This window comes from Pogonomyrmex barbatus, unplaced genomic scaffold, assembly GCF_055798465.1.
Source record: "Pogonomyrmex barbatus isolate J1 unplaced genomic scaffold, ASM5579846v1 scaffold3, whole genome shotgun sequence".
NCBI lineage: Eukaryota > Metazoa > Arthropoda > Insecta > Hymenoptera > Formicidae > Pogonomyrmex > Pogonomyrmex barbatus.
The window spans coordinates 19,643,968-19,659,382 of NW_028297127.1; the positions used below are offsets into that span (position 1 = coordinate 19,643,968).

Here is a 15,415-nt window from a genome sequence, read left to right on the forward strand (position 1 = left end):
CATGGCTTTCCATCGTAGGGAAATATCGTAGGGGAACATCGCGCGACGCGACTCCGACTCTTTATTTGGTTTACGTAAGGCAAAACACTACGAGGGAGTACATATGTTCTCGCATAATCTACCGGGTAATCGATCATGGAAATCCCGTAAAAACTCTCAGGACGTGTCTACCCCATCGGTCTTGAAGTGTCAAACGAGAATTAATAGCGCCGCGCTAGTAATATACAATGTGTACTAACCCGCTGGTACACGATGAATAAAGATGAGCAGGCAAATCGCTTTATCGGACACGTAGAAACAAAGGAAAAAGAGGAGAGCGAGGGAAGAAAACGTGCGCGGAGGTGAGACGCGGAGGAGAGGCCGGACCGGGGGGTGGGGAGGGAAATCGAGGAAAAAGAGATATAAGAGATATAAGAGATATAAGAAAATACAAGAATCTCGATCTGGATGAAAAGGAAATTAATAATCGAAAACGCTGTAACCGGAGAGCTTTTTGAGATCCCAATACCGCCGAGAGTTCGCCGATGTAACGACGAATAGCCCCTCTCAGCGATGAAACGAAAGGAAATAAACGCTTTGGCGGGGTAAGATCGGATAAAAAGATTAATGAGAGAAAACCGTTTCCGGGATTGCGATTTTATTAAGGAGACTCAAAGCGGATTTTCCGATACCCAGCTTGATTTACCCACTTCCGTGAATATCGATGAGAAAGTGCGCGCGGGTATCTGCTAACCGGTGTACCCGAGTTTTGTATTATCTCACTGAAAGAGCCGCATTTCGAGCCGTTAACGATTTACATTTCGTACGGAGGAATTGCGAGGGAACTTTACGGTCCGCGTGCGATATAAGACGCGCTAAGGATTCCCGATATCCCCCTACGCCGGCCATTTCGTATTGCAGAAGCAAAGGGCAAGAAATCTGCTTGTAACTCTGCCTCTCAATATGTACACGTCCTGAACTTTCCATTTAACTTTAAGAAATACTAATAAATAATTGAAACGGAATTTCAAAGTTGCGGCAGGCGCGATCGAATCATTTTGAAAAGAACAGATTACTTTGAAAATATATTCCTCGAGAAATACGAAAGGGCATTCCGCGGCGCGTACCGATGCTACTAAAAAAAAAAAAAAAAAAAAAAAAAAAAAACTACATTACTTATACTTCACTTTATTATCGGTTGTATAAAAATAGAAAATTGAAAATACAAAAGCGTGCCCATGTAAAATGAAATATCGTGTAAAACACCGCTCTTGACACTTTTGAGACAAAACCTTTTCTTTTTTTTTTTTTTTTTTTAATGAATAATTCAACTTTGTGTGTTGACGTTGCTTTTTCTTACAAGTAACAGAAAAGAAATAGTTTTATGTATGCGGGTAGAGTAAAGGAGAGTGGATAGTAACTTTGAATAATTCAACCAACTACGTTAGGCGAGAAGGGAAAATCAGGTATCCTGGACATACCGCCGTCCTCCTCTCTTTATCCTACTTCCTTTTAAAATCATGGACCTATTAAGCGAGGCCACGCTTACAGCTGGTTTATATCGTCTAGCTCTTCTCAGAAATGTGCTGAAAAGAAACGTCTACATACGCGCCAGAGGAGAAACGCGTGTGCAAGAAACGCGTCTTCAAAGCGGTCCTTCTGGCGGAAGATCCCTCAGTGTTTTAAATCCGTGCGCGTCCCTGTACGCTCGGGATACAATATATCTTTGCGCTCGATGCCCGGTGGTTCATTATACAAGGCCGTCTCGCCGAAGTTAAAAAACTAAAACTTCGGCGCGAGTTGGAGTTTTCACTCCGTAAAGATTTACGCCTCTCGTCTGTAATTTAATACGGGATACTTTCTCGGGTTCCTTTCGAGGAGTCCCGCCTCTCCTCCGGCGTCTCTCCCGGTTTCCCCGGGAAACGTGAGTGGACTTTGTATCTCGGTTTACCGAGCGTATCGGGAGCCGTACCGGCAGGAAAGTGATAAAAAGAAAAAAAAAAAAAAAGAGGAAGAAGGGGAAAAAGAGAGGAACGGTGGGGGAGGAGAGAAAAAAAGCAGGAAGAGGAAGCGGGAGGAACGGCGCGAGAAGAAGAAAAGAGGGCGGGAAGAGGGCGAGGGGAAAATATGGATATTTCAGTATCGTTATTCATCGCGCTCGAATATCTAATTACAATGACGGGGTGGGAAAAGGGCCCGGCCTCTCTCTCTCTCTCTCTCTCTCTCTCTCTCTCTCTCTCTCTCTCTCTCTGGCTGTCTGTGCTCATCTGTGCGAAAAATTCGTGGGACGAGGATCGTCGATAGTGGCGCGGCTTCCCCGTGTTCTCCGCTCGAGGATCGAAGGACGCAATGATTTATCACCGTCTCTCACCGTACGTGCGGCCCGGCGAAATTATTCTTTTTCCGAAACGTGGACCGACGATACTTTTACATCCTCATCGATCTCCAACTGTCGAACTGGCATTAGTTGTCGCTAAAGTAGCTGCCGGTGTCTTCGGGAAGACGCGGTGCGCGGGGATTACGCCCGAGCAGATCTGAATCTAATTCAAACAGAGCGTCTCGAAGATAAGTTAGACTGTTCGTGAGCGACGAGCGCTATTTATGTACTGGCGATATAGATAATGCAAGGGTCGGACATTTTCCGATATGAAATTCGACGAACGCAATTTCGAGGATTCGCTCGGGCGTGCGTTACGCGCTGAGAGCGGTTGGAAAAAAGTTTTCCACGCAAAACGCGAAACGCGTTTTTAAAAAAATATTTTAAAATTTCTCCACATTCTCGGACATTTTTTGTGTCTTTTGTACCTTCTTGGTAATTTGCAAATTAACTCGCGCGCTTATTTAATTGCACAACAACTTTTTAATTAGCGGCTTTCATTTCTTCACTTTATATTCCACACTTTCCACACTTTTAACTTTTTAGTCGAAGATATTCTTAATCTACGCACGTGTTCGCAGTGAATATATAATTATCAGAATTATTTCCATTACTTCTGTTTAAATTTAATATTTGTTAAGCTTTATTCATTAATTATAACGATCCGAAAGAGATGGTGTCTTGCCGTGTCCTTTTTTATCGTCGGGTCGCAAAAGCGCATTATCACTAACGTATATTTAAAATCTGGTCGGCTGACTGATCGTCGATAGACTGACGTCCTATCTGCGGCATTATGGTAATTGGCGATTCAAATTCCGCACAAAATTCTACGAAGACTTCGTTATCGCGGTAAAACCGCGAGAGCGCGAGAGCGCGAGAGCATACAAAACTCGTGGATTATTCCAAATAATTCAACCATAGAAAAATTCAGTGTTCCGTGACAACGAAATTTCTCTTCTCTCACTCTCTCTTCCTTCTCTCTCTCTCTCTCTCTCTCTCTCTCTCTCTCTCTCTCGTAATAAAAATCTGGAAAACTTCGACGAGCAATTATTTATCAAAACGATGAATTATTTTTCATCGCGTTTCCAAGCTCTGTCAATCGCCCCATCATGGGGATCTGTTCGCCAATATTTTATTTATATTTCACCCGTAACCCAATTGTCTTTCAACGTCAATCGCGATTCGGTCAATTGTTCTCAACGAATCGCTCGTGCAAATGCGAGCTTGGGCAAAACGCGCGCGCGCGCGGCGCGCAACGCGTCTGCAACAATGATGCGTAATAACCGCGGCGTTTTTTTAATTAGCATCGCGGCAATGCGGTTTATCTCGCGGTGCGCGAGCGCTTACCCAAAACACGGAGAGCGCGTTCTCCGTGTTAAAATTACGTCGACCTCGTTCTCGCGCGCGCGGGTACCGGCGGATACCGGCGCGCCGGTAAAATTGAGATCGCGTCCTCTTCCTCTTATGCGTTTTTTCCTATTTTTAGATAAATCTCATTTGCATAATAACACGACACGGAGGACCACACGACGCGTTCTCACCTACGGCGTGCGAATGGCTGAGAAACGGCCGGACGAATCGCTCTCGTTTACAACGGACGTACGAAAAAAATTATCGCGGAAATCATTGTCACGTATTTTATAAAAGATTTCAATGCTACACTCTCTCTATATATATATATATATACGTTGCGTCGAGACTCGGATCGGTATTTGAAAATATCTAAAAGAATTAAAATCTGACTGACGTATTTGATGTCGTATTTGACGCTTTTATTGTTTATCAATAGCTTTACAGAATTGATCGTAAAAATTGTTTTGACCATAAAACAATTTTTATGGTTAATTCTATAAAGTTATTGATAAAAATTGTCAAAAAATAAAAAATTGTTTTATAGTTTTCTTTTTAAATAGCGACAGTGTAGACGTATCGCAATATCTCGAAATTTTAATCTCTCTCTCTCTCTTTCCCTCTCTCTCTTTCTCTTTATCTTCACTTTCATCTTCCACTTTATTCCCGATTTTTATTTCTGCCCAAATATAAGACTAATTTAATAACGATATGAAATTAAAGTATGAAGATTAAATGTCATGTCACGTTAAACATTTTAACAAATAAGAGTAAAAATTGAATTCACAATTGAATTCAGATTAACCATAATATTAACTAGTATTAATATTTATCACGTTATTTTTTATCGTACCATGTTTAAGTGTAAAAAAATTAGAATGACAAAGAACGGAGGCAGCAAAATCTCTAAAGTTTAAGATAAAATTTAAGATATTGTAATAAGGAGATAATTATGGGGCCAAGAAATAGTTTGAGCTTTATGCTCGCCAAGAAACTAGGACGTTATCGCGAATATCGGATCGCCGGACGAAGATACGAATGCGAAATACAACCCGAGTCATAGCAGCGTCCAAGTTGCAATTGTGTATGTGCGCACGCACGCGCGCACACACACACACACACACACACACACACACACACACACACACACACACACACACACCACACACACACCACATACACACACACACACACACACACACACACACACACACACACACCATAGATAGCTCGTTCGCGCGCGAACGACGCGCAAAACCGTCTCAATCGCCTTATCTGCCCGAGATGATTCGATTCGAGCTGGCTGTCAGCCGTGACAATCGCACCCATTCGAGCGGTCGATTACGCGCGCTGTAATAGACTGCCATTCGCCTACGAGAATCCGTTGTGTAGCGGACAGGTTCGACGAGACCACGCGGATGTAGGCGAGAAGGTTCTACACCGCGGACCACGGATATGCCTCGCTTCGATCGGGATTCCGGATTTGCGGGCCCGAAACACGTGTACGAACGTTTGCGGACGTTCGCGGCTTTGTCGCTGTCCTCGGGTAAGAATGAAGAATCGACGGAGGAGGAAGACGCGGGGAAGAGATGCCGCGTTTTCAGAAACATCTCGAAGAAATTCCTCCTACGCCGAATGCGAGTACGATGTACGTCAGAAGTGTATTGATGACTTACAAACAGGTGCGAACAAATGCGAGTAAATCGACCACCGTCTGTGTTCGCTGTCATCATTACGTCAGTTTGTATATGTTAATCCCGAGATCCCGTTCGCAATATGCGGTTACGCTGAAAACGTCGTCGGAAGTCTAATCAAAGTGACGACGTAGACGTGAACACTGATTAACGATTTTCGCGGTGACGGCTATTAGCGATAGCATTGCCGAGTCTTTAATCTAAATTTATTCACTAAATATTTTCCTTGCGCGATTAAAGATCGCGCGATACTAACGAACGGCTTAAGCCACGATGATTTATTATCCAGATCGCGATACGACGCGATATTTTGCTCCTTCTTCTGGCTACCATCGTCACGCCCCCCCTTCCCCCCCTCCCCCCGCAACCCCCGTAAATATAAATCCCAAAGGAAGTTAATCAAATCGTTACGCTTTACGACTCTGCGAATCACCGATCGTAAAGAAACGTCGCCGCCATTCTCGCTTTGACCCTTTAACTGCGAGTACTTCTTCAATGTTTAAAAGCAAATCTTCGAGAGATTCGATCATGCGGCCCGCCCGCCTCCCCCCCCCCCCCCACCCCCCGCGTCTCTCTCGTTCCATCCGTAAAATCAATAGAACGCGCAAATTTCTGTAAATTTTTCGCTCGTAAAATGTAACGGGCAAAAATCAAACGGTACTGGCAAACTTCCTCTGTTCTTTTGTCTGTTTTAAAGGCTAAAGCAAGAACAAACAATACTGCTGTTCTACGTAATGCCCGCTCCTTTTGATGCTCGTCAACTCTTCAGAGATTGTCCCTCGTAAATTAAATTACACGCGTTTTTCGCGGAACTCGCACATCCGAGACATCGATCCGGGATACATTCATAAAACTAGTTTATCTATTTGCGAAGCGATTTACTCATTTACCGCCATTTGCCTACTCAATGAAATAACTCTCTCTCCCTTTATTGTGTCGACACCCATTTGAGATATGATCGTAACGTATAAAAATCAAATTACTATATTTTTTTTCCAGCAGCAAACTGATCGAGGAATCAAACTACCGTTGCATGTGTATATTCGACAAAGTATTCGCTAAACAAATTACCTTAGAAAAAAATCTGTTAGCTTTTAGCTTATAAAAATCATTTGGATACATTCAAACTGCGAACAAAAAATATATAGATAGATAACTTTGCAGAAAATATCGCTTGTTTATATTTTTTATTTAAATTTTCATGTTTACTCGTTGTATCAATGCGTCAAGTTAATGAAATTATTTACAAGCGGATTGTTCAGAGATAATTTATATTATATAAGTTACGCAAGTTACGTAAACAAAATTTTGAAAAAAAAACCTTGTTTTCTCATCAAAAGTTTTTTTTTTTCCCCCAAACACAGGAAGTTTCGATCGGCAGAATTTTCTCGTTAGAATCGCGCGAATATTGCGTTTCCAAAATCCGCCCTAGCTTCTCTCCCATGACATCCTATATAAAGGGCGAATAATGACTGTCAAGGGTGTAGTGAGCGTGCTTAAACGTCGCGCTCGGTGAACTCTTCCGTAAGAAGTTATGGCGCTATGTAGCTTTACCTTTTTTTCGAGAAAATCGAGATGTCGTAATGGAAGTATATGCGGAATACTTGTAATTACTTGCAAGAATATATATATATATACTTATATGGCGCGCGGGGTATCGCGTACGATATAAGTGGTATTACCATGCTGTTCAGTCAGGCGTTACACACGAAAGAGAATACAAAGCGAAAACCGGTTCGTCCGCTCCATCGGGCGACGGCGGTTAAAAACTTTATCGGCCTGTCGGTTTCACCTACGATCCGCATTAATTTGCACTGATTTGCATTACGGCTTTACTCGCAGCTTTCAACAAACCGAAATTTGCATTAGCCCGGCAATCAAAGCGACGAATAGTGTCGCTCGGCGCGTTTTCGTAATTGGCCAGATTGGCCCTTTAGAAATAGCGCGATTCGCGTGGCTCACTGCTCCGCGACGCGAAATCGATTTGACAAATTCACTCTCCTCTTCTCCCCCCCCCCCTCTTTCTCTCTCTCTCTCTCCTCCGCTGCAGGATTATACTCGCCGGATTGCTGTTAAACCGATTGCCCCCCCTGCCTCCTGCCCGCCCCCCGCGGATTTGAAAAACAGAGCTCGGAAACGACGACGACGGCCACGTCGCCCCGAGCGCGGCGAAACGAGCGTAAACCCGTCGCCCGGAGAAATCTGTCGCGATTTACGTTATGTCGCCTCGAAACGCGCCGCTCTCGGTCCCGGCGAAACGTGACGTCGGGATTAATTCTCAATCTTTTCCACGGAGGCTGCGCCCGTGTACGGAAATAATCAGCGTTGAGTACCTCCACATATGCGGCGCGCGCTTCCCAAATGGAAATTACGCGTAACACTTTGCCGGTGGAGCACATTAAAGATGTAGAGGAAGAATTTCTAGCCTCTCTCCTTGTGCGTTAAATTGGTTTTTCGCTTTTTAATTTCTTCTTTCACCTAATCCCCGGCGCGTTCTGTGATATATCGTATTTAATTTTAAAGTTTAGATAATATTGCGCGCGCAACGGTGAACGAAGAAAGTAGTATAAGTTTAGGTGAAATGGACCGGGATGTGTCGAGAATATATGTGAGATTTATTTAAATTATCGGCCCAGTAGAACAAATCGTGTCTGTTCCGACGTGTTTAATAAACGTTCTCGTGTGTGACGTTAACCGAACGTTATTTTAAAAGCGTAGTGCGTGACTATGCGATTGCAAATTCCTTTCTCTTTTTTTCTTTTTTTTTTTTTTTTGTTACGAACAGATAAATTCGACCTTTCCATTAGAAAAAGCGTGAATAAACCGTGCGCCGTTGAGATCTTTCGCGGGTCAGCGGTGGAAAAAAAAAGGGGGGCACTGAAACAATACGAGATAAACGTCATCGGTTTTGTACCGCCTCGTGTTTCTCGATCCGTATTAATTTACATTACAAATGCACCGTCGGATTCCGACGAATCAAAATCTGCATTACTTGCGTCGTGCTCCGGCATGAGTTAATGGATATAGAGTGGGCATTCGATTTTGCAAGTTGCACGACTATTATTCAGCCGGTGGAGTCTGCTCCTTGATTGGGCAGCACTCGAAATGGGACAAATCGATCTAAGTTCCTAAATACTGGTATATACATCGCGATATCAACGATCATCTATTCAGCGCAAGATACATAATCTTAGAAGAGCTTAAAATAATCGGTAGTATCTTTGTGTAGAAAAAAAAATAAATCTTTTATAAATGTCTAGTGTTGAAAAAAATTATCACGTTACATCTCCTCAAGTAACTTTCAGTTATTTCGTTTTTTTAAATATTCGATAAGTATATACGTATTAATTTTTTACTCCAATACATTTTCATATTTTTTTCTATTATACATTATATGGTGCAATGATGAACTCTTTTAAATATCCTCTGTCTAAAAGTCATTTGTATTACTTGTATTACTTCTTTTCTTTCACATTATTGCATTCTAATCGCTCGCTAACACAATTAACTGAAATCAAGTATAATTACGGTAATTACGGTATGTATGTTAAATAGAAGAAATTTAATTATGTAAATTAGGAGGTGTGTTTTTTTTTTTTCAGTGAAGCTGCTCCAAACACGTTAATGCAACTTCATTAATAAGACACAGCTCGACGTGTAAGCTAACTATTGCCTGATGGCGCTACGCATAAGATCGACGAACGTTAAACCACCCGCTCTGTTACGTAGTACACTAACTAGTTACTTCCAGGTCAAAGTTAACTATCAGACTAGCATAAGATCAGGAACTTGTAGCAACGCCGGTAACGTTGCTTCCGCTCATCAGATTATTCGATTGTGCGCATATCGAGAGCCGACGAGCCGTTCCCTATTAGGAATGAATTCACACTAGCCGACGAGAAGTCGCTGATTTTAGTACAGCTGGATTTATTATAAGTTATAACGTTATACTGCGACAACAATGTCCGTAATACGTCAAATTAAGCCGTAAATGGATCTTTCAAATTTATCTCTAAAACAAACGGGGAAATTTAATCTAATGCATTTACGTTCTGAACGCTTATGAATCCGTACTCCTAAATTGTTGTACGAACTGCACTTCATAAATGAGACTGCGCTAGTTTCCAAACTTTCGCAATATATATGTCAGTGAAAACAGATTTTGATGTAACAGGCTAGTATAATTCTAAAAAGAAAGAAAGATTTGCAATTTATTAGCGTTTCGCGCGTGTCACATGTCGACAATGCTCACTTTAGATGTCAAGCGATATTTTACCATTTTTTTAGAATTGCGATAGTAGTAGTTTTATATATATATAAAAAAAAATTAAATTACTTTCCGTTGGTGGCTTATATGAAATTCATTGAAAAAAATGTTTGGCAACATTGAAAATTATTACAGAGAATTGTCTCGCTTATAAAATAATTACAATTTACACAGCAATCTTCAATTACTATGTTTCAGCTTCGTAATATATAATAGTAATTATGAAAAAAATTATGGGATATTTGTATTCGCATTAAACGTATCAGCAAATTTAAAGGGCTAAATAATTGTTAATTGTACGCGATCATTAAATTAACTGCCATAATTTTACGTTTAATACGCGTGATAATCATCCCATGATGCATTTTAAATTACGTTGAAAATATTTCAATCTCACTCTCATATAGAGAATCGAATACGCGCGTTGGATTTGGAAGGCCGCAGCCCGAAGCATTTCGGAAGCAGACGATCGATCTCGCGTCACTGTTACCAGAATCGCTCGTTTCCTTGTACATCCTGTTCCCGAAAGACACATCTCGCGAATACCTCGTTCTTATGCGCGGCGCACGATACGAGATATATTCTTTCTGATCTGAGATGTTGATCCCAAGAAAAATGAAAACAATCGAAACGAATTGTTGTATTACGTTGGACGCGTACATAAAGTCAAGTGCTCCAGACGATTTTTATGGAAAAATTATTCATAAACGCTTGTAATTCTCTTTGAGATCGAAAATGGAAACTTTTAAACCGTATCATCAAAAAGAAAAAAAAAAAAAAAAGAAAGAAAAGGAGAAAACACGAAGGATCGTTCCTTCCTATTTTCGCCTTGCGTGAAGAAGGATCTAAGAATTTATAACGCAGTAACAGTGCCGAAATTAAAAGACTTTCGGCGAGAGGCCGATGACGAAAAGTCTCGTGAAGGATATTTAAAGCCGCTTAGAAGATTTTAAAGTTGGCTCTTAAGAAAACGCGGCGATGATCGACGATGCGCGTGATCGTCTGGCTGAGGCGAATCCGATCGATCGGAAAAACGTGCGCGCCGACCTCCGGATTTGCCGGACCGATCGAAAAGAGTGTCAGACGGCACTTTCCAGGCGTGCTTACTAACGACCACACATATTTCGCCCCTTTGATGAATGGGAACTGTGTTCTCTATCTAACCCGGGCGTTAAACGCGCACGTTGGGCACGCTCCCCGAGCAACCGAGCCGCGCACGTTGCGCGTTTATTATCGCGATTGAGAGCAAAGTTCGCGAAGACGGTCCCTAGTGAATTACGTTACAAACTCTAATCGTGGACGTGCATAGAGATAACTCGATTATTTTTATCCCGGCCTGTATCGGAGAAAGCCCGGGCTCGCTCGGAAATTGAAAGAATTGAGAAAGATTGGGCTGGATGTCGCATTAGTAATTAATAGCGACTCTGTTTGTCTGTCTGTTCTATTTTATGTCTATCCGTTTACGATAATAGACGCATATTAATAGATGTGATAGATGGGGCCAATAATAGAATACGATACGGTATTAATTTCATGATAATGAATTGCGGACATGCATATCACGCACGGACGGATCTAATTGGATTATGTATTTAGTAAAAATAAACATGCGTATGATGGACACATTAAGCGGCGCGTTTTGCCCGGTAGCGAAAACGAACAATTACGAGCACGTAACTTAAGTAATGACATTCCGTGCACGTGGCACGGAAAGTGAATGGCACTAATCTCTTTCTCAAGTCACACTTATCTTCAGATATAATTGCGGTTCGGCATTATTATGGAAATATTTTGCCTTAATCCAATAAAAGATTTTTTTTTAATTAGATTTTTTTTTTAGAAAATTGATTAACACTATTAATAAATATATGTTTATAACTGCGATATTGTTAACGCGCGAGATAATTATTTTTGGCGCAAAAAAAATTAAATTTTTATCTACCGTCCTTTTTTAGAAATGAAATATGTAGAATAAAGAGACTAAAGAGAAGTAATACTATCTTGTATAACTAAACACTTGTATAACTAAAAAAAACGTATGCCGAAACCTTTTCAAGTAAGTTCATACAAATATTTTCTACAGCTTAACAGAAACTGACAGAGAATTGACAGGTTACGTTAAAAGAGATACATTCGAGAACAAAATTCTGTCCGAATTTATACCGATCAATGTTGGTTCCCTGCCAACGCCATCCGGTCCTGATCATGACTACAAGGGAGATACATAAAATGATAAAGACATATAGTGCGTTTCTCATTGTATTTTACAGTATTGTTTTTGTTCACTCAATAAAAATAGGTAAATTGGTACAACGGTTTCCTGATCTTTCGATTTCCGCTTTATGTTTTTAAAAAAACATTTTTATCAACGCGATAATAAATGCATATATAATTCAGACATTTTGAATAAACCGGATATTTAACTTTTTATAAAAAAAAAAGATAAAATAAATAATGTTTTACAATTTGTAACGTACATGATCGTATCGCTTAAGAGATTCGTTACATGGTAAGACCAATAGCGTTTTTCTCCTACGCAAAAATGATGCGTACGGATTTTGTTCTCTAATAAAAATGCACTTTAACATCTTTAAAGCATTTGCTGTCTTACGAACCATGGAAAGTCGGGTTTCTGCCATTACGATGTTTTATTTTTGTACGTCGATGTGTTTTATATCAATTTCGAACTTTAACGGCTCTTATATAAAACGAAACGAATTTGAGTACATCTTTCAAAAATATACGATTGTAATGTTGCAGGTATGTTCCGCATAAATTTTCAATAAGACAAAAGCTCTCTTGACTCTGTAAAATTTGCTCATTATTTTCGATAAAACTATAAATGTTCAAAATTATTTTGCTTAATATGTGTGTGTACGCGCGCGCGCGCGCGCGCGCTTTATAAATACATATAATACAATTCACACATTTAATTTTTCCCGTAGTGTTACTAGCTAGAAATTAAATACAGACAAATTGCTGTTTCGTGCAAACATCGTGCAACATGAAGAAATCCTCAAAATCTTCTTTTTGACCAGATATTTATATAATCCTATTTCATTTATGTCGTGTTATTTTGCTCGCGTTATCTCTTTAAAATCTTTAAATCACGCCGATACCAGTGACATATCCGTTGCCAAGAGTTAGCGAAAGAAACATTCGCTTTCAAATAACAGGCTTCTAACGCGTTACCGAGACCGAAACCACTCTTACGTGGGCGATGCCTGACAAATCTCCCCGGATTCCTTCAATCTTTCGCGACGGGGCGCACGTTTCCTCTGCGGCGAGAGGATCCGGAGAAGGAAACCGTCGTAACTCGAGTCGACCACCCCGCCTCAGGCCTGTGCCGAGCTCTCGAGCTCTCGAGGAAAGCTCAGGCCGATTACATCGAATTCTTTTCCCCGGAGCAGACCGCCCGCTCGCCCTATCTCGTCGCACACCCTACCCTCGTCCAAACTCCCTTGCATCCCCTCGTCCCAAGCCTCCCCCGCTCCGCCCCCCCCGCCCGTTCCCCCCTCCCCCCTCCTCCCCCCGGCTACCCTCGAGCCCTCAACGCACGCAGCCCCGCTCGAGTGTTTACTCGCGTGCTCGAGTTCTGTCAGTATCACACGTCGCGTCCGCCAAACAAATCGATCCCTCCTCACCCAATTCGGGGCTGTGCACGGGACTTTCGGACGCGACACGGCACGGCACAACGCGTCGGGGCACATGGGTCGCGGCGTTGCGTCGCGTCGATTTGACCGAGCTCCTCGTCAGCTCGCGAAAATCGCAAAGCGGACGCGCGAGTGATCGCGTCGCTTACTCGCAGACGAACGGAAAACAAGTTCGAGAGAGCCGGATGCCGCGGATGTCGAGTTGCAGTCACAATCCCCACGATCACACGTAGCATGTACATACTTGCGTGGAAGCCCAACTTCGGAGTACAGGGGAATCCGTGTAGAATCGAGCTTGAGCATATCACGTTTGTGACAACACACAACAGACAAATTTGAAGATTTATTTTTAAATACATTTCGTAGCTCTCGAATCGAAGCTCCACAGACAAGTTATTTTCTAAATATTTTTCATGATTTTATTATTTTTCAGTCGCAAGGGAGTAATCCGTAGAGATAACTCTGTACTCGTCGTGGCTTCGAACGCGGCAGGAATATTCGGAAACGGTGTAAGCGGATCTTGATGGATCTTCAACCCATCTACGATGTAATTACGTCAAAGTGTGCGTCGATTTCCGCAGGATTCTATCCCGAATCCGTCATGGGATCTGGATTCGATCGCGCATTTACGATCCGCTGCCGTAATCCGCCGTTCTGTATTCGGCCCTGAAGGGGAGCGCGGAAGGGCAAACAAAGGCGAGAGCACGTCGGCGAGCACGCTCGCGCGCGCGGCCAGCTGCGCGCTCGGGGGGATGAAAAGGGGGATGATTCTCGCGTTGATGGTCTCGCTGCGCCTTTGATCGCCGTTAAACCGCCGCGTCGGCCGGATTACTTACATGTCCAAGGATCAGCCACGTTGAACGCCTCACTTAGGTGTACCAAGGGGGTTGGTCTCGCGCGAGCAACGAGCCGGTCGAGACGAGGACGCGGACCACGCGTGTCTTCCTGGTTGCGAGGAGGCGCACACGCACGCACGCACGTACGCACGCACGCACGTACGCACGCATTCACACGCACGCAGTTTCGCCGTCGCCGTAGCGATAGCGGATGAGTTACGCGAGCTCGCAAGTTCACTGCGCACACAATTTCCCGTCGTCGTCGTCGCTTCTCACGCCTGGCCGAACACGCATCGTCGTCGTCGTCGTCATCGTCGTCGTCATCGTCGTCGTCATCGTCGTCGTCGTCATCGTCTTCATCGTTGTCGGCCACGTCAGCTGCGTGGACATCGTCGTCGGCGTTGTCTCCTCGCAAAGCCGCTGGTCCAGCGGCGTGGCCGTCACAACACGGTTTTCTCTCACCGGTAAACGCGTGAAATGACGCGCGTGCTCCTGTCGCGCGAGGATCGTCGAGGCACGTCGCGCGACGTCGGACGACGTACGAGCGAATGAATTCGTTATCCCGAGGATTCCGCGACGCGAACGAGTCCTTCCTAACTCGCCGCTGTCACCCCGGATAACCCCGGGTATCCCCTTTTTTCTCGGCCGGGCGACTGGCTACCAAGTCGGAAAAGGGCGAAGGGTGAGAAAGGGCGAGGATAGGATAGAGGCTCGTGCGAAAGCTTCGAACGCGTTTTTTCGGGGAAAAAAAAGACTATGCTCGCGAATGACGGGGGGCGCGAGCCGTATATTCGCCGTATATGGAGTCGTGCGCGACAAGCGACACGGATCTCGCAGACGTTGGCGAGCACTCTGCACGAGCTCTCTCGGCCGGGGATACACGAACGTACGAAACGAACGGACGAACGCAGTAGTAGCGGACCGAACGGGGCGGCCAAAACGCATCGGAGAAGGAGAGGGTAGAGGAGTCGGATGCGGCGGCGGCGGCGGCGGCGGCGGCGGCGGTAGCGGCGGCGGCGGTGGTGGCGGCGGAGGAAAGAGGAGAAGGTGGAGAAGGTGATGGCGGCGAACGCGCGAGGTAGAGAGCGCTTGGGGGTAGAGGTGGCAGGGTTGATGGCAAAACGGGGGGATGGCTCGCCAATCCCGGTGGTCTCGCGCTCGCTCGCTCACTCGGCTGCTAGTCGGCCGTCGTCGCGCCGTCCGGCTCGCTTTCGCACATCTCTGCCGCCTTTATCGTCGCCGCCGCTGCTTGCGCAGCA

At 43.9% G+C, this 15,415-nt stretch overlaps 1 protein-coding gene across 1 annotated transcript in view; it reads right to left on the reverse strand.

Annotated features, from left to right (window-relative positions):
- Nucleotides 1-15,409, reverse strand: part of LOC105423927 (uncharacterized) — a 58,915-nt gene extending 43,506 nt beyond the window's left edge. Inside the window, exon 1 of the mRNA XM_089078785.1 lies at nt 14,157-15,409. The gene's annotated coding sequence lies outside the window, so the exon portion shown is untranslated. The remainder of the gene's footprint in view (nt 1-14,156) is intronic.
- Between the last annotated feature and the right edge of the window lie 6 nt (nt 15,410-15,415).